Source organism: Nuphar pumila, chromosome 7 (assembly GCF_984573655.1).
Source record: "Nuphar pumila chromosome 7, dmNupPumi1.hap1.1, whole genome shotgun sequence".
In the NCBI taxonomy this organism is placed as follows: domain Eukaryota; kingdom Viridiplantae; phylum Streptophyta; class Magnoliopsida; order Nymphaeales; family Nymphaeaceae; genus Nuphar; species Nuphar pumila.
In genome coordinates this window covers 48,891,033-48,910,389 of record NC_143255.1, presented here as the reverse complement: position 1 = coordinate 48,910,389, position 19,357 = coordinate 48,891,033, and the positions used below count along the sequence as shown (strand labels likewise).

Genomic DNA, 19,357 nt, shown 5'->3' with positions numbered 1-19,357 from the left:
GGACCTGTAGACAACCTGATGCTCCTCCTTACCAACTGGGTGATCATGTAGGGGCCAAGGGCCAAACACTTATTTTTTTCAGCAGTGAAAAGCGAGCCCACCATTTTAGGTTTACAATGAGGTGATCAATTTTCTGTAATTTTATCAGTATTCCACAAGATGGTTGGTCCTTTGTAATTTGCCCCCCAAAAAATTCTTTAAGTAAATTTGTCATACAAAAAAAGCTGAACTTAACCATGAGCAGGTAGTGCCTAGGCTTGCACTCCATAAAGTCAAAGCCCAATCAAACCCAAGCCTAACAAGGTTAGGCTCGACAGGGTCGTCCTTGTGAGTAGGGTGATAGGGTTAAGTTAAGTGAGGGCAGAGCTATTCAATCTGCACCGCGAACACTGTGAGACCTGTTTGAGACTTGGTGTGACAGTGAAGCATTTAATGGACCTAATTTGTGTCCTGGTGAGTCCTTTCATATGCTGGCATCAATTGTTTTTACATTAAAGATTAGCCAAATATTTTGACCACATTGATATAACATACAGTATGGCAACCAAACTATGAGCTTGCTCATGTTTTGTAAGCTAAGCTAACAATTAATCAGTTAGAAATCAACCATTATCAAAGATCAAACACAATAAAATCTTTGTTACCGGTCATAATCACAATTACCATCTTCAAATCTCTCTTTTGGATCACTAATTAATTGCAACCAAACTATGCATTACACAAATTAAGAGACAAGGAAAAGTCCTCACTTCCACCAAACATCGAACACTAGACAGCACCATCAACAACAAAAGAAACAAAGACCCGACTAGCAATTCGCCCTCCCTGCAACCAATGATGCATTATTCCCATATTAACAGCACACACCAAGCTAAACCAATTAGATCCACTAAAACACTCTATGGAGAGTTGAGTCTCCTGCAATTCTTCCTTGTCTCTCCCTGTGACCCAGTTAAGGGGGTAATGTTGCCCATATTGATCATGGACTTGGCAAACTGCTCAAAGAACTTCTGATTGTCCTTAGCATAGAGCTCAACAAGCTTCATGGTCTTCTTGTTCTTTGTAAAGAGGATCTGATCAGTGCTAAGCAACCCTTTTGACGCGATGATGTTCTTGAAGTAGTAATTATCAAACTTGGCCACAGTGACATAATCCAGTGGGAAGAGGTTGTTGTCACCACCTGATCTAGGGCACCCTGATCTGAGATGTGATGCATAGGATTGATCAAGTGTATAATCAGGCAGCCCATTGCCTGTTTGGTTGTAGAGCCTTTGCCTGAAGCTTGTGCACCTAGAGAACCCAATTGTGTGGCTTCCTGCAAGGACAAAGGCATAAATGAGCATTGGCGAAACATGCGTTACTCGTATGGATGAAGGTGCAATTAGTCTACAACTATGTCATAAGGACAACATTTTGGCCGGGGAGTCCTTGGTGACATGAATGGGACAAGGTATGTCATGAGGTCGTAATTTTTTTGCAAATTAGGCCACAAGGACACTTTTTTTAGTCAATAAAAATCTGTTTTTTGATAATTTAATATAATAAAGCACATCTGCTACTGAAAAAAAAAAAGAAAAAACATGATAGAAATTACCAGAAAGCGTGACCAAATCGACGAGATTAAGGCCCTTGAGCTTGAATTTTGTAATGAGAGTTTGAATAGTACTGTTTGGAGCTGGGATGTTGTAGTTTGATCCACTCAAGCTTGCCCCAAGCGAGTCTCTCCTTCCCAGTGGCACTTCCCAACTGGGCCCACCAGCCTGAGACAAAGACAAAGCAGGAAAATGATCGAGTACTGTTACTTTGGCCTAAGACTCTGTTTGGGCTCTGTATTTCATGTTACACAGTTCACAAACTCCAACACAGAAACAGTTGGAATTCATGAATTTTATCATAGCAATAACAGAGACATCAGAGTCCATCAACTTATAGCCTTCAGGCGGGTTCGCATGCATGATGCAAATAGGAGAAAATTTGAAGTTCACGAACTCAATGCATTTTCCATGATGCCAAACATATTCAATGATGCTATTTTATCCATTTATGACAAGGGTGCGTTTGGATGCACTCATCTGAAAAGCTAGTATAAGTTGAAGATTTTGCGTTGTGCTCCAGAATGGAATTTGTGAACTTGTCTTGCTTTTCCGGATAAGTAGGTGGCATCCTGACTGCACCCCCTCAAATGAATGTTGCAGTACCCTTGGTCATTTTGTGATATATATATATATGGAAAAGATATCGTCTAACTAATTGAAGTTCCAAAATTTACAACCTATGACGATGAATGATGTTCCTTCTTTAATGATAGAGTTTTTCATTGATCAATTTACATATTAGACTTCATCATTTATTTAGTAAGCCACATGTTTTCAGATTATGGTTTTCCGGCATTTTTTAAAAAGTGTCAAAAATCAACGGCCCACAATACTTTGTATTGTAAAGTTTTAAATGCATTGTGAGTGATTTTTCACATTTCAAAAAACATGTGTAGATGTTATAAAGTCTTATCATGTAAATCATATTTTTTACTAAAATTATAAAGAACAAATATATAAGGTCCAAACAATGAAACACTCGAAACATTGAAGAAGAGGAGTCATCTGGTTATAGATTTTGGACCTTCCTTAGCTTGAAGGTCCCCTTCCCTATATATATATATATATATATAGAGAGAGAGAGAGAGAGAGAGAGAGATGGGGCATACCAAAACCGTAGAGTCCCTTGCAGCAAGGGTGAGAATGTCTGCACAAGACACAACACCGGGGCATGTCTTCTCAACTTCAGCTTTGATCTCATCAATTACTTCGAACCCTCTGACCGAGTTCCTGTTTGGGTTTGAGGTTTTCTCACTAATTATGCTGCCACTGCTATCCAACAAAATTGATGCATCACAGCCCTGCATATTTTACAAACCATGCTGGTGTGTGTGTGAGAGAGAGAGAGAGTACTTTGCTAACTTTGGAAAATATTTAATGTATGTGAATCGTAATCCACAAAGTCTAACTATGAACTTCAAAGTCTCATTAATATTAGTTTACATTTAACATGAATCCCAAGCATTCTCAAGGTTTTCTATACATCTTCAATAAAGTTTGCAGCAATTTAGAGTAACTATAACAATCTAATAGGATTGAATGTATGATGAAACCCATCTATTTCAAATTATGGGATCCGTGTTCCTTGCAATGGCTGCTACTGTACCAACCACAAAGTCGTCACATTAATTAGAAAGTGAATAATATTGACTTTGGTTCTATCTTTAAAGATGAAAAAAGGACCGGTTCTATGAACAATAAATAAATAAGGAAGATATTAAGATAAAATTTATAATCTTCACGTTCTCATATGAAACACTGGTTGGCAGGTGCTACCGTTTTCCAAGTGAAAATGAGACCAGTTTGGAGTAGCAAGGCTTGACTTGGTGACAGCACCATGATCCATGCAAAATTAATTAGTCCAAGATACCCAATCAACAATTGGACTCTTTCAGAACAAGTGAATGAGATCCAGATTATCCAGCCAAAGCTATCCCATCTGGGGCCCAGTTTGATCACATATTTCTAGAAGTCTTGACTAAGCCTACCTTGACATCTCTCACTATCTTCAAATGCATTTTTTCTCATCATCTTCCTTAAATTGCTTTGTATTAAAGGAAAATCAAGGATGATTATAAGAGAAATGCAGTGTATGCATTATGAGAATGTAAAGGTAAGGCTGTCAGTTCATCACCCAACTACAAAGTTAAGTGAACAAGTTAAGAAGAACCTTTCTCCAAAAGCAAAATTCTTTCTTTGTAAAACCATCAGAGTAAAGATTCCAATGCAATATTTTTCTAACAGAATTCGTGATTACCTAATCCCAAGAAGCACTAAACCTTCTAAGATCATTGTTAACTCACGTTAGGAAACTCAAACTATAGCTTGAAAAGCAATGGCCTGACCTTGACAAAGCAGTCATGGAAATGGAGCCTGAGCAAGGACGCAGCCATCCTGGTCTCCTTAGCCACGGCCTGGGCGACGACAGACTTGACTATCTCTTGAACCTTGGGGCATGATTTGTCATAGAATTGAGGGTAGAGATAGGCATAGCCATAGCCATTGGTTTGCCAAGAGAACACAGTCAGAAAGCATGGCATAAAGCACAAGAAGAAGAAGAAGAAGCGCGGAGACACCAATGTTCTGTCCATGTTTTCTTGTGTGTGAAACCTTAATTAGCTCCTTGGTAGTGAGAGCCAAGTTAGCCCAAAGGCTTATATATAATGAAAAGGAGGACAATTTGGGGAATTAATTACTCTGAAATGTATGGAAGAGTGGTTGTAGCCGCCACACTATATTGTATAAAGAAAAAGTATATAACTTGGGATACCGTTGTGCTTTTATCAAATGGTTGATCACACACTTTTTCTTTTCTTTTTTGGTTGAACATGTTCCAAAATGACTAAAGAGTTAAAAGGGGTTAACTCAGATAAAAATGGTTGACTAGGCTGATTTGAACTTGGAGTTTTGGACTAGGCTCACTTGTCTTGGGATATTAGGAAGAGATGGTTGGCAACTAATTAAACTCAAACAAGCTTGTTTACAAGTTAAATTATGTGTTTAGCCAGGTCAAAAAAAGAACTACAGAGACTGGGCCTAGATAGTTGATGGATTCCTTTTTTCTTTTTTTTTTGAAAGAAAATTGATGGATTCTTTAACGAGTGGTTTAATTGAAAATCTGATTTTTGTGTGACCCGCTTCTTCATAATCACACAAATAGTTTTTCCTAGGGAATCGATTGACTACAACCACTCCCATTTCCATTGAAGACTAAATTAGGGGACTGGGTTCTATCGTTTGACATAATCTTAACATATATATATGGGCTTCTCTCCACGAAATTGTATATGTAAAATCAGCGTTATATTGATCAGACCCAAACTGCTTAAGGTACAACAAAACCCGGACCGATAGTAAATGGGTTCTACCGTTGACCAAGCCAGCCCGATCAACGATCGGTCCATTAGTGGGCCAGCCCCGATGCTCACCCCTAGCATCCACTTGCTCTTTTCCAGGTACCCAAAAGGACGGAGAAGAGATTGAGGAAGGAATTTGAGGATAAGATGCCGTTAGTAGAGTACAGAAACAAGTCACTTTGCCCATCTTGGTACCTCATATTTAATTCATAAGATAAGTACACACGTCACAATGAAGATAGTAAGTGTCTCGGTCCAAGTGCAATAATCATGCATTTTATTTTGCATGGCACGTCACCTTATAAGTTTCATTGACTCAGTCCAAGTGCAATAAAGCTTTCGGTTGGATGGATTAGCAAAGAATCTGGACTTCAAGAAAATGGATCTTAAAGGAGGAATAGGGGATTTTCTTTATTGTTTGGAAGCCTATTTGTAAGTAGAGGTGGGCAATGGACCGGGCAGTTCAAGGGCTGGCCTGAACTGTTCTGGATCAAGCCGACACTAGCTAGCCGCCTTGTATATATAATATAAAATATGTATTACATATAATTTTATGTATATTATATATAATACAATAAGTTTGGCCTCGCCCAAATAAGATCGCGGGCCTAACAGGTAGGCTGCAGGCCGAGGCTTTCCTAACGGGTCGGCCTAAACTGAGTCGTTTTCATAGTTCATCAATTGATGGGTCAGGCTTTGACAGGCCAGCTTGGTTAACAGCTCGGTTGGCCTGATCCATTAGTGAGTTGGGTCATCCTGTTCTCCACGTCTAGTTGTAAGCCTCTTAATTGCATCATTATTGTAATTAATAATATGATAAAATAGGTGAATATAAAATTTATTGATATAAATTGAGTAATAAAAGTTGAAATCCTTATCATTCAAGGAATCGTAAATAAATACCTCCTCTTTATTAAAAGAGTTAACATTTAAAATTTTTGGTATTTAGAGTTGATGGACTCCCAACAGACATTTATGCTTCCCTTCACTTTCTTCTCCCAAACTCACTCCAAATTCGTTTCAACCTGTTACGTCATGTAACCGTATCGGACACCTTCCCAACTCCTCATACACCTTTTTTTCAAGGTCTTTGGTTTTCACAAGATATAATAGTAGTCCAGGCCTCTTTAACTCCTGTCCTGTCCTTTTCTACAAGAGGGGTGGGTAACGGCTGCAAGGTCAGTCTGTTCGGACGCAATGCAATAATCTTCTTTTGTGTACGCACCACTTTTCTCTCTCTGACTCTTAAAAATTTGAGCTTTGATGGGGTTTGAACCCACTAATGCACCAAAATACATACAAAATGAGGAAAAACCATAAGATATACAGGAAAAACTTGGAAAATCAAGGAGAATAGGATAAAAAGATGAATAGAGAGTCTTTTCAAGGCAACATTCCAGAGTATTTTCACCAACCAACATCAATGCAATTTCTATAACAATATGCAGGTTTTTGGACCCACCAATGCTCTAGAAACTTTAAAAAAACAATGACAATATGCATAAGAAACCTAGACATTACTAGAAAAGCTAGGAAAATAGAAGGTAACACAAAAAATAAAGAAAATAGAAAAGGAGAAGGGGTGAACGGGGAATTGATAGCCCTCTTCTTGGCAAGAAAATGGTGCACTCTGGCATAGGTTGAATTGGCACTAGTAGGCTCCAATCGGGCAGGGAGAAATCCCAACTAGGAATTACTAAAATTTAGACATTTGTCATGATTTTGACATGGTCTAGGTTCAAGATTTGGTAACTTTGGGGTTTCCTAGTCTGGCGTTTCCCTTGGACAAGAATTTTGGGTCTAATATGACTCAAAATGGGTCAAAAAGCACCAAAATGGATCCCTCAAAATGAGAGGGGTTTGCCCATATGTAGGCTGTAGCTGTACTGCAGCAAGGTTGCGGCGCTAGCCGGGCTGGTGCAGCAAGTCTAGCCATGCCATGTTAGCTAGATTCGGAGGGCTAGCCACATCAGATAAGCTGGCGCAGCAGTAGGGCATGACCCAAAACCCAGGAATTAATTTACAGGTTCAGGTTTATAGATATTCACCATATAAATGACTGATTTTGAGGGATCGATTTTTAATGGAATACTATTTCTCTTTCATATTTTTAATTTACAAAATATATATTTGTATAAAAATATATATTTTTAATGAAAAAGTGCAACTGAAGTGTTGTGCGATCGTAAAAAGCCATTGTGGTTGAAGAGAAAGTTTTATAGGACGATTATTAGGCCTGCTTTACTATATGGTATGGAATGTTGGGCTGCCAAGAGACATCATATTCAAAAAATGAGTATAGCTGAGATGCGTATGCTTAGATGAATGTGTAAAAATACAATAAAAGATAAGATTCGAAACGAGGAGATACGTAAGAAGGTAGGCGTTGCACCCATTGAAAATAAGATGAGAGAGAATCATTTACGGTGGTTTGAACATATTTGGTGAAGGCCTAATGATGAAAAAATATATTAGTTAAAAGAGGTCGGGGTAGGCCTAAGAAAACTTGGATGGAAATGATAGAAAAGGATATGAATGCTTTGAACCTCACCGAGGACATGGCATTAGATAGAAATGATTGGAGGAGAAGGATTCATGTGGAAGACCTAAAATGATTTTCTTTTTTGGTTCATATCGCCAACCCTAATTGTTTTGGGATGAAGGCGTAGTTGTTGTTGTTGTATATTTGTATAAAAATCATCATATTTGGGCCTGCTTAGGCCAGCCTAGACTCAACCCGCTTCACATTGGCCGGTTGAGTCAATGGGTCAGACCATGAGACTCTCTTTAAACCTGATCCCGTTAAGAACCGAGCCAAAACTCGGCCCGATAGTAAATAGGCTGGGCCATCGACTGAGCAACCATTAGTGGGCCCGGATCCTCACCCCTAACATTGACTTGCTATCTTCTAGATCCCCAAAAGGACAGAGAAGAGATTGAGGAAAGAATTTTAAGAGTTTCTTCGAGGAGGAGGGAGAGAGATTAAGATGTATAGCAACAAGTAGTCATGACTGATGGGTTAGGCATTTGGTACCACCTCATACTTAATTCAAAAGATAAGTACACGTCACGTAGAAGATAGGAAGGGGCTCGGTCCAAGTGCAATAATCATGCATTTATTTTTCATGGCACGTAAGTTTCATTGAGTCCGTCCAAGCACAATAATAAAGCTCTCCGTTGGTGTTAAGGGATTTGCAAAGAATCTGAGATGGGGGGATTTTCTTTTTATTATTTGGAAGCATTAGATAACTGTTTCAAGGATTAAGGCTTTCAACTTTTACCCTGTCATGCTTGGTTGTAGGAGAGTGTATTTATAAGTAGAGGTGGGCAATGGGCCGAGCAGTTTGCCTGAACTGTTCAGGATCAAGCCGACACTAGCTGCTGCCCTGTGGCCTCACACCAGCGGACTATATGTATATGTATTTTTTATAATATAAAATATGTATATTTTATATAATATAATAAGTTTGGCCTGGCACAATTTATAAGCTCGCGGGCCTAACGGGTAGGTTGAAGGCTGAGGCTTTTCCAATGGGTCGGCGCGCCTGGGTTGTTTTCATGGTCCTTTCATTGATGGGACGGGCTTTGACCTGCCGCCAACAGCTCGGATGACCTGATCCATTAGTGAGTTGGGTCATCCTGTTGTCCCACCTCTAGTTGTAAGCCTCTTAATTGCATCATTATTGTAGCGAATATAAGATTTATTGAGATAAAATTGAGTAAAAAATTTTAACCACCAACATTTATGCTTCCCTCCGCTTTCTTCTCTAAAACTTAGTCCAAATCCGTTTGAACATGTAACGGTCTCTTAACACCTTCCCAACTCCCCCCTTGTACCCTTCTCCCAACCTGAGCTTTATCTTTTGGTTATCACAGGATAAAAGTAGTCCTCACCTTCTCAACTCCTTTCCTTTCCTTTCCTACAAGACGGGTAACGGCTGCAGGGTCTGTTCCATAGTGAAAAATATTGCGAGAAATTGCCTGAATTAAGTTTAAAACGGCAATTTCTCGTGAGATTTTCAAAATATCGCAAGATTTATGAAAAAAACATAAATACCATGACTTAAATGCGATGTTTAAGTTTTAAATGGCTATTTATCGTAAAAAAATCATGTATTTTTATTTTTAAATAATGTTTATTAATATTTTCTTATAAAAAATAAAGTTCTATTTTTTAATTAACTTTTTTATTGATGAGATTTTGCCAAAAAAACATGAGATTTATGGAATTTTTTCAATTTCTTGCGAGTTTTTCAAAAAAAAAGAAATTGCCCATAAAAACGTTTGTCACTATGTTCTGTTCCTACGCAATCCAAGAATCTTCCTCTGTTAGGCACCGCTTTTCTCTCTCTAAGTCTTAAAAATTTGAGCTTAGGAGGGTTTTGAACCCATCAACGCTCCAAAATACATACAAAATGAGGAAAACCGTAAGATATACAGGAAAAGCTTGGAAAATAAAGGAAAATAGGATAAAAATAAAAATTAAGGAAAATGAATAGAGAGTCTTTTCAAGGCAACATTCCAGAATATTTCACCAACCAACATCAATGCAATTTCTATAACAATATGCAGGTTTTTGGACCCACCAATGCTATAGAAACTTAATAAAACAATGACAATATGCCTAAGAAACCTAAATGTTACTAGAAAAGCTAGGAAATACAAAAGAACACAAAAAATAAAGAACATAAAAAAGGAGAAGGGCTGAACGGGGGATTGATATAGCCCTAATAAAATGGCCAGCACTCTTGCATAGGTTGAATTGGCACTAGTAGGCTCCAATCGGGCAGGGAGAAATCCCAACTATGAGTTACTAAAATTTAGACATTTGTCATTATTTTGGCATGGTCTGGGTTATAGAATTGGTAATTTTGGAGTTCCTAGTCTGGTGTTTCCCTTGGACAAGAATTTTGGGTCCAATATGACTCAAAACGGGTCAAAAAGCACCAAAATGGATCCCTCAAAATGAGAGGGGTTAGCCCATATGTAGACTGTAGCTGTGCTGCAGCAGGTTCGCGGCGCTTGCCCCGCCAGTGCAGCAAGACTAGCCATGCCAGTTTAGCTAGTGCATGAGGGCTAGCCACATCAGATAAGCTGGCTCAACAGTAGTAGATGAAACAACTTAGTTGGTGCAATTAACTAAACCAGGCCAAGCCAATGCACTAGCTTGGCTGGCATGGCAGCATAGCCGGCACTAATCTGGTGCAGTTCGCTTGACTGCACCATCTCACTTGGCACCATAGTGACAAAAGTTAAGAACGACAAAATATTGTTTTTCAAAAACTCACGAGAATTTGAAAATTTTTCATAAATCTCACATTTTTTTGTCAAAATCTTGGCAATAAAAAAATAAATTAAAAATATAAAAAATAATTCTTATAAGAAAACATTAATAAAAGTTATTTAAAAATAAAAACACACGGCTTTATCACGATAAATAACTGTTTAAAACATAAATATCATGTTTAAATCACAGTATTTATGTTTTTTCATAAATCTTACGATATTTTGAAAATCTTGCAAGAAATTGTCGTTTTATACTTTTAGGCAATTTGTCACGATATTATCGTGAGATTTTAATAAATCTCTGTTATCATTGCAAAATTTTACTTTTGCAAGTCAAACTGACATTTTGAAAAAAAATTGAAAATAACTCGTCTCTGTTTTAAAATGTAGGATAATTTCGAAGAATGAGACTCGCTTGTCGGTACGAGGTTCAACCATTCCTGACGTCATAACCAGGGATAATTGAACAAAGGATCAATCAAATGCTTTGCTTTGCTCAACTGTCTAAATCGATGTTGTATTCTTAAATGCACAAAGAATCAGGCATGTGCTATGATTTAGAAAAATACAGATTGAAAACATGATGTATGCTTCAAATTTTGGAAAATACTTGGAAAAAAGATACTTTCAAAATTGTGAATCACATTGGGAAAACATTTCTGAATAAAGAAAAATCGATTTATGAAGAAATCCGAAGGTTTTTGAGAAAATCAATTTCTGAGAAACTCAAATGATTTTGAGAAAGTTGATTTCTTTGAATTTGAACATTGAAATTGAGAAGTATTGAAGCTTAGAAAATCATAAATTTAGACTTAGAAAATATTTGGAAAATCTCTTGAAAAAAAGGTTTTTGAGAAAATCGATTTTGAGGAAAATCAGAGCAACTTTGAGAAAATCAATTTTTCTGAGATTGGATTTTTGAATTGATCAGAAAGAGAGGCATGTAGCCCTGTGAAATCCTTTTCATGATGCATTCTAACCTAGATGATGCATGAATATAACAACAACAACAACAACTACGCCTTCATCCCAAAACAATTGGGGTCAGCGATATGAACCAAAAAAGAAATTCATTTTGGGTCTTCCACATGAATCCTTTTCCTCCAATCATTTCTATCCAACGCCATGTCCTCGGTGAGGTTCAAAGCATTCATATCCTTTCCTATCATCTCCATCCAAGTCTTCCTAGGCCTACCCCGACCTCTTTTAACTAGTATATTTTCCCATTTCTCCAACCTTCTAACTGGAGCATCATTAGGCCTTCGCCGAATATGTCCAAACCACCGTAAACGATTCTCTCGCATCTTATTTTCAATGGGTGCAACACCTACCTTCTTACGTATCTCTTCGTTCCGAATCTTATCTTTTATTGTATTTCCACACATCCATCTAAGCATCCGCATCTCAGCTACACTCATTTTTTGAATATGATGTCTCTTGGCAGCCCAACATTCCGTACCATATAGTAAAGCGGGTCTAATAGTCGTCCTATAAAACTTTCCCTTCAACCGCAATGGCATTCTACGATCGCACAGCACTCCAGTAGCACTTTTCCATTTCATCCACCCAACCTTTATCCTATGATTTACATCTCCATCAATTTCTCCATACTTTTGAATGATGGATCCCAAATATTTGAAATAATCATTCACCGGTATATCTTGCTCACCAAGCTTCACTACACTCCCATCACTACTTCGTTGCTTACTAAACCGACATTCCATATATTCAGTCTTACTCTTACTCAACTTAAAACCTCTAGCTTCCAATGTCTGTCTCCATAATTCTAACTTAGCATTAACCCCAGCTCTAGACTCATCAATCAAAACAATATCATCAGCAAACAACATACACCACGGTACATTTTCTTGAATTGATCTCGTAAGCTCATCCATCACTATTGCAAATAGGAAAGGGCTTAAAGCAGATCCTTGATGTAACCCAACCGTTATCGGGAAATTGGTTGTCACCCCTCCACAAGTGCGGACATTGGTTACTACTCCTTCATACATATCTTTAATTATACTAATGTACTTGAGAGAAACACCTTTCTTCATCATTGTCCACCAGAGAACGTCCCTAGGTACTCTATCGTATGCCTTCTCTAAATCAATAAAAACCATATGCAAATCTTTGTTCCTCTCTCTATATCTTTCAATAAGTTGTCTAAGAAGATGTATAGCTTCCATAGTTGATCTTCCAGGCATAAAACCAAATTGATTCTCCGATATCATGACAACCTTCCTCAACCTAGACTCAATCACCCTCTCCCAAAGATGATGCATGAATATGATTTGTGAAAATATTTTCTGAAGAATTTGAGAAAAATTATTTGAAAAAAGAATTTATGTGCTTTATAGAATTTTGATGAAATATATCTGCCTCATATCTCTAACTATGACCACTAATATGTATTGAATAATATCTTATTTGATTCTAAAAGGAAAGAATACTTTGAAAAGATTGAAATATGCAATAGTTTTTTGAAGATAGCCTAAGAGTTTAGGTCGTTTGTAGCTTAAAAGAAGATGATAAATTTGGATTTTGTTCGTATTCTGACTATGGCCATAAATACGAACTCAATCAAGTTTATTAACTCCTTATAAGTGAGTGCACGTGCCATTCGTGTAGACCATTGTGAATTTGAATATGCATGAATGAATAAGCAATTGTAATTAATATCAAAATTAAACTATATGCAAATGCATCCCTAAACTAAGCAGAAAAGTAAATTCTTATTCCAGATTTACATTTACATTTTACATCAATAACTGAAAGAAAATAGAGAAAAAAAATTCTAATCTTAAATATCCCTGCAAAATTAGCAAACTTGTTATTGGAGATATGTCAGCTTTTCTGGATTTATCCAACAATATTGGAAATTGAGGGATTTATCCAAATATAAGCTTTTTTCTGTGCTTTCCTGAAATAAAATAATATAAAAGATGAGGTATGGTTTAATGAAAGGTGAAATTGAACTTGATTTGAAGATTAAAATTTCAAAATTGGGGTAAAAATAACCAAAATACCTCTGAAAGCAAGACTATGGCCTTGAAATCAGGTTTTTCAGAAAAAAAATTTGTAAAAGACTTGATTCAGGGATCAAATGAATTCAAAATGATGTAAAATCAGGTTTAGAGCATCCTAGCATGATTATGAACTAGATAAAATACTAAAAATATGAAAATAATAGACATAAATATTAAAATATGCAAAAAGAAGATGAAATTTGTAGTGTTTCAGTTGAATCAAAACTTTGTGGCACTCTGTTTTTTATGATTTAACTAAACAACATATCAATTAAATTCAAAAATTCAAAAAAATCGACATGGATACTTCTGATAACTCTAAAATTAAATTGAAATTGAAAATTTATTTTTTTGGAATTATTTTGATATGAAAATTAAATAAAAATATGGAAAATAGGCAATTTTACCTGCGATCACGAATATGTCACAGTGTCAGACCCGAATTGGGTATCAAAACACCATAGAAATTTATAAACATTTATATGAAAAAACTAGAAAGATAAATTAAAATAAGAAAATTTACAAATCTAGAATACGATCTCCGGTTAGGGAAATAAGATTCTAGCAATATACGCTTGATTCCGGCGAATATATCTCGGTTCAAAAACATACAATTATGATTTACGTTCAATTAAAAATATCAAAACAGAATGAAAAATTATAAAAACTTATAAGAAGACATAGAACATGCAGATGAATGTGTGAGTTCTTACAGATTGGAAATACGATCTCTGGTTAGGGAGATACGATTCCAGAAAGTTGACCTAGGGTTCAAATAATGCATAATTGCCTGACAGAAACAAATTCTGATATATGATAAATTAAAAATAGTAAACAGACATAGAAAATCCAAAACTTTCACAGAATTTATCAGACATCCTAATGAATACACTGCAACTTACAGATCGGCAATACAATCTCTGACGACGGAGGTATGATCCTGAAAACCTGTCCCTAATTCTGCATAGTACTTTCACGGTGCAGAAATTAAGTTTTGGTTTCCGGGTTTTTTAACAAAGTTACAGATCTTGAAATAATCCAAATTTTTCATGGAAGGTCACTAACACATGCATGATTCACTCATAAAAAAATAAGAATTTAATGACAGAAAATCACACATGAAATAACGTTGTTCCTGTATGCCCAGAATCAAGAACATATTATCGATAAAGCATGTGAATAAATCTATTTTAAGCATGTAAAAAATCATAAAAAATGCAAATAATGTAACAAATCATGATTTGATGTTTGAACACATGAAATAAATATTAATATGATGAAATAAATAAATAAAAACATGGTCACGAATTTGATTTAGCCATTAAAAGAGGGATTTGGTCTATCGAATGGGCGAATCTCGATCTTTTTGGAGCGTTTAGCATAATAATCAAAAAGTAAACATTGTTAATGGATAAAAATGTATAAGGCACCATCAAACATCATATTAACATCATCTTGAGGTCCTCACATAATTTTTTTGAAATAAAAGGAAAGGAAAAAAACATGCTAAAAGGGGCGACAATGGTGAAAAAATATAAAAAAATTAAGCAAAACGTAAAAAAAAGAAGAGGACGACCACTCACCTTGGGTTGCAGCAATGGAGGAACTTGAGGGAGAGAGGGAGCCACAAATTTGGAAGAGGGAGGAAGAGAGGAAAAAGATGATATGACCCCCTTTAGGTCCCCTTTTTATACTTTTTTTAGAACTCTTTTAATTAGGGCTTAATTAAAGAGTTTTATTTTTTCAAAACTTTTCTTAACACAACCAAAAGGAGGGGCAATTTTTGGTGGAGTGTTCTATTCTAATCCAACTCTAACTAACCTAATTGAGTCCTAATTAAACCCAAAAAAGATCAAATGTGGCATCACCTAGTGTGCACCCACATTTGGTTTCTTAAAACCCTAATTTGAAAATTAAAAACAAGGTTAAAACTTTAAAATCAAGTGGAGTTTTAAAATCAATTGAGCTTTGACTTTTTAAACTTCTAACCTAATTAGGACACTGACTAATCCTAAACTAACCTAATCACTTTCAAATGTGGCGCCACCTAGTGTTGGCCCCACATTAGGGTTTTGAAAAAGTTAAAATAAAGAATGAAAAGAGTTTTAAAACAGAGTTAAAATCACTAGATGAAAATCTAAGGTTTTGAAAATAGAGTTCTAAACTAACTGAAACTCTAAACTAGAGTCCTCAACCAACTAAAACTCTAAATTTTGGGTTTTTGAAAGCCAAATAAAGAGGTTTTTAAAAAATTTTCTCAAAACTAGTAAAAATAAGCTGAAAAATGCAGTCAGGGTTAGAGTCATAAATTGATCGAAACTCTAAAATGGAGTCCTAAATCAACTGGAACTCTGTAAATTGGACTAATTTTTGAAAGACAAGCAAGAGGATTTTAAAAACAAGTGAAAATAGAAGTAGAAACAAAAATCAGAATAGAGTCCTAACTCGACTAAGACTCTAAGACAGAGTACTAAACTGACTAAAACTCTAGAATTTTGGTTTTTCTTGAAAGTAAATGAGAAGGTTTTAGAAAACAAGATGAAACATGAAATCAGAATTAGAGTCCTAAATCAACTGAAACTCTAAGATAGAGTTATAAATTAACTGAAACTCTAAGAATTAGACTTATTTTTTAAAAGACAAGTGGAATAGAGGTAAAAGATGAAATCAGAGTAGAGTTCTGAACCGACCGGAACTCTGGGATCAAGTCCTAATTCGACTTGAACTCTAGAAAAAGACCAACTGAAAGAGAATAAACAAGGTGTGAAGCCATATTTCTGACTTAGAATAAAAGATTGAAAAAGTTTTGAAATATGAAAAAACAGAGTCTTAGTTCAACTAGAATTCTGAAATTATAAAATTTTAAAAGAAAGAAGTGATTCAGAAGTGACATCACCTGAATGGGTCTCATCTGATGTTTGAAATCAATTCAAAATGAGTTTAAAATAAATCCAGATTGCTTTTCTAAATAAATGCTTTTGAAATTAAGCCTTGGGGGTTAGCCAGATGGCAAATGTATTGATTTAAAACCCAAGTTTTTGAAATTAATCTTGAATAAAAGGTTTTAAAACCAAGTCTGGATTTGATATTTTGAAAACATGAGTGTTGGATCTCGAAAATGAGACTAAGGGACATGAAATGCCATGAAATGAAATGGTATGAAATGATATGCTAGATGCATGCAATGATATGCAAAATGCAAACCCTGGATGAGGGATTTGAAATCCTGAACCCCTGGCAAAGACAAAGGATTGAAAATTCTCATCTTGAAGACAAAACTTGATAGTTGAAATTGGGTTAAAAGGAAGATTGAATTTTGATTGTGAGATGAAATACTGAAATTCAATGCAAAATTTGGGCCCTAGATGGCCCTGGCTTAGGAGTAGACCAGTTGGTTCCCTGAAGGCTTCAGAGAGTGGGTCTCGGTGGCAAAAAGGACGTGTTTGTGAATGAAGGTGAAAATTTGGGGTGTTTACATATGCCCCTCTTTACTACTAAGCCGATTGAAAGTCGAGCTTAGTTGTAAAGAAAAACACACCAAATTTAGACTATAAAAATGCCTCAGTTGGAAAGTCTGACTGGATATGAAAGAATTAGTATTAACGATGATGGTAGATATGGAATGGAAAAAGGAGAAGAAGATTCACCTCATCGAAAAGAGGCTTGGCCCTTAACCTGGATGAGACGAAAAATTTCTCGTGGAAGAATGAGGTTCAGGTTTGACCTTTAACCTAAAGGGAGTCGAAGATATACCTCGCAGAGGAGGCTTAGGTGTAACCCTTAACTTGAATGGGCATGGATAAAAGGGAATCCTCGAATGAGGAAACCATGCTGAAACCTTCGGACTTTGTGGAATAAATCCAAAAAAGGTTTGCAAAAGGTAAGGCAACTGAGATTACAAGAGGTAACTCAGAAGATGAATAAAATAATTCTTTCGAAGAAATATAAAGTGAATTTTGTTGTTAATGCGAAAGGCAAATATGACAATTCTCTTAAAGAGGGGCAAGAGTGATTCTTTCGACAATATGAAAGACAAATAAGGTGATTCTTTTGATGGAGAGTAGGGCAATTCGTTCGACAACACGAAAGACGAATAAGGTGATCCTTTCAGATCAGAGTGAAGCAATTCTTTTAACAACACAAAAGATGAATAAGGCGATCCTTTCGGAGAGGAGAAAGGCAATTCTTTTCACAACGCGAAAGATAAATCAGGCAATCCATTCGAAGAGGAGCGAGGCAATTCTTTCGTCAATGTGAAAGACGAATCAGGCAATCCTTTTGGAGAGGAGCTAGGCAATTCTTTCGACAACACGAAAGATGAATCAGGCAATCCTTTCGGAGTGGAGCAAGGCAATTCTTTCGACAATGCGAAAGATAAATAAGACAATCCTTTCAGAGAGGAGCGAGGCAATTCTTTCGACAATGCGAAAGATGAATGAGGCAATCCTTTCGAAGAAGAGCGAGGCAATTCTCTCGACAATGCAAAAGATGAATTAGACAATACATTCAGAGAGGAGCGAGGCAATTCTTTCGACAACGCAAAAGATGAATAAGGCAATCATTTCAGAGAGGAGTGAGGCAATTCTTTCGACAACACGAAAGACGAATCAGGCAATCCTTTCAGAGAGGAGTGAGGCAATTTTTTCGATAATGTGAAAGATGAATCAGGCAATCCTTTCGACAATGCAAAAGATGAATCAGACAAACCTTTTAGAGAGGAGCGAGACAATTTTTTCGACAACGCGAAAGATGAATAAGACAATCCTTTCAAAGAGGAGCAAGACAATTCTTTCGACAACGTGAAAGATGAATTAGGTAATCCTTTCGGAGAAGAGCTAGGCAATTCTTTTGACAATGCAAAAGATTAATAAGGCGATCCTTTCGAAGAGAAGTGAGGCAATTCTTTCAACAATGTGAAAGACCAATTTGGCAATCCTTTTAGAGAGGAGCAAGGCAATTCTTTCGACAACATAAAAGACGAATTAGGCAATCCTTTCAGAGAGGAGTGAAGCAATTCTTTCGACAATGTGAAAGATGAATCAAGTAACCCTTTCAGAGAATACCGAGGCAATTCTTTTGACAACGCGAAAAATGAATCAGACAATCTTTTCAGAGAGGAGCGAGGCGATTCTTTCAACAACGCGAAAGACAAATCAGGCAATCCTTTCGGAGAGAAGCGAAACAATTCTTTCGACAACACAAAAGATGGATCTGATAATCCTTTTGGAGAAAAGCAAGGCAATTCTTTCGACAATGCGAAAGACGAATCAGGGAATCCTTTCGAAGAGGAGCTAGGCAATTCTTTTGATAACGCGAAAGATGAATAAGGCAATCCTTTCAGAGAGGAGCAAGGCAATTCTTTCGACAACTCCAAAGATGAATCAGGCAATCCTTTCGGTGTGAAGCGAGACAATTCTTTCGACAACGCGAAAGATGAATTAGGCAAATCTTTCAAAGAGAAGCTAGGCAATTCTTTCGACAATGCCAAAGATAAATCTGTTACGACAATGAAGCCATACATGATACTTTAAGTACAAGGTTTTGATGATGAGCAAGTGGAATCAACTGCATTTCACCTAAGGCTATGAAGAAATTGAAGAATTCGATGAAGAATCTTTGAAGACTAGTGTGCAAATGTTTAATTCATTAAAAGTCTTAGATTCTTGTAAGAGCCTTACTTAGAGTGCATATTTAGGTTGCATTTCACCTTAAAAGTCTTTAGAAAAACTTTTCTAAAAAGAACCCTCATGAAAATCTTTTTGAAAACTCTTTTCTTAAATTTTCACGTTTATTAGTCGACTAATCCATTCGCGCCATATTTTCTAAAAAGTCATTTTTGTCAAATTAGTCGACCGAAGGTTTTATCAGTCGACTGGACAGAATGTCTGTTTTCTGGAAAATTAGCAGCAGTCGACTAATGGTTTTTCAGTCGACTGAACAGAACATGTGTTTTCTAAAAAAAATTTAGCAGCAGTCGACTAATGCTTTTTATCAATCGACCGAACAGAATGTTTGTTTTTCAGAAGTTTTTAGCAGTAGTCGACTAAAAGGTTTTTCAGTCTACTGATGATATTATCAGTCGACTAACTTT

The 19,357-nt window shown here is 36.3% G+C and overlaps 1 pseudogene across 1 annotated transcript; it reads right to left on the bottom strand.

The window, feature by feature from the left end:
* Nucleotides 1-697: 697 nt before the first annotated feature.
* Nucleotides 698-4,186, bottom strand: LOC149832194 (peroxidase 49-like; annotated as a pseudogene). The gene is made up of 4 exons (XR_016433216.1): nt 3,941-4,186; nt 2,705-2,896; nt 1,595-1,760; nt 698-1,315 (listed from the first exon to the last, which is right to left on the bottom strand). The product of XR_016433216.1 is annotated as a peroxidase 49-like (transcript).
* Between the last annotated feature and the right edge of the window lie 15,171 nt (nt 4,187-19,357).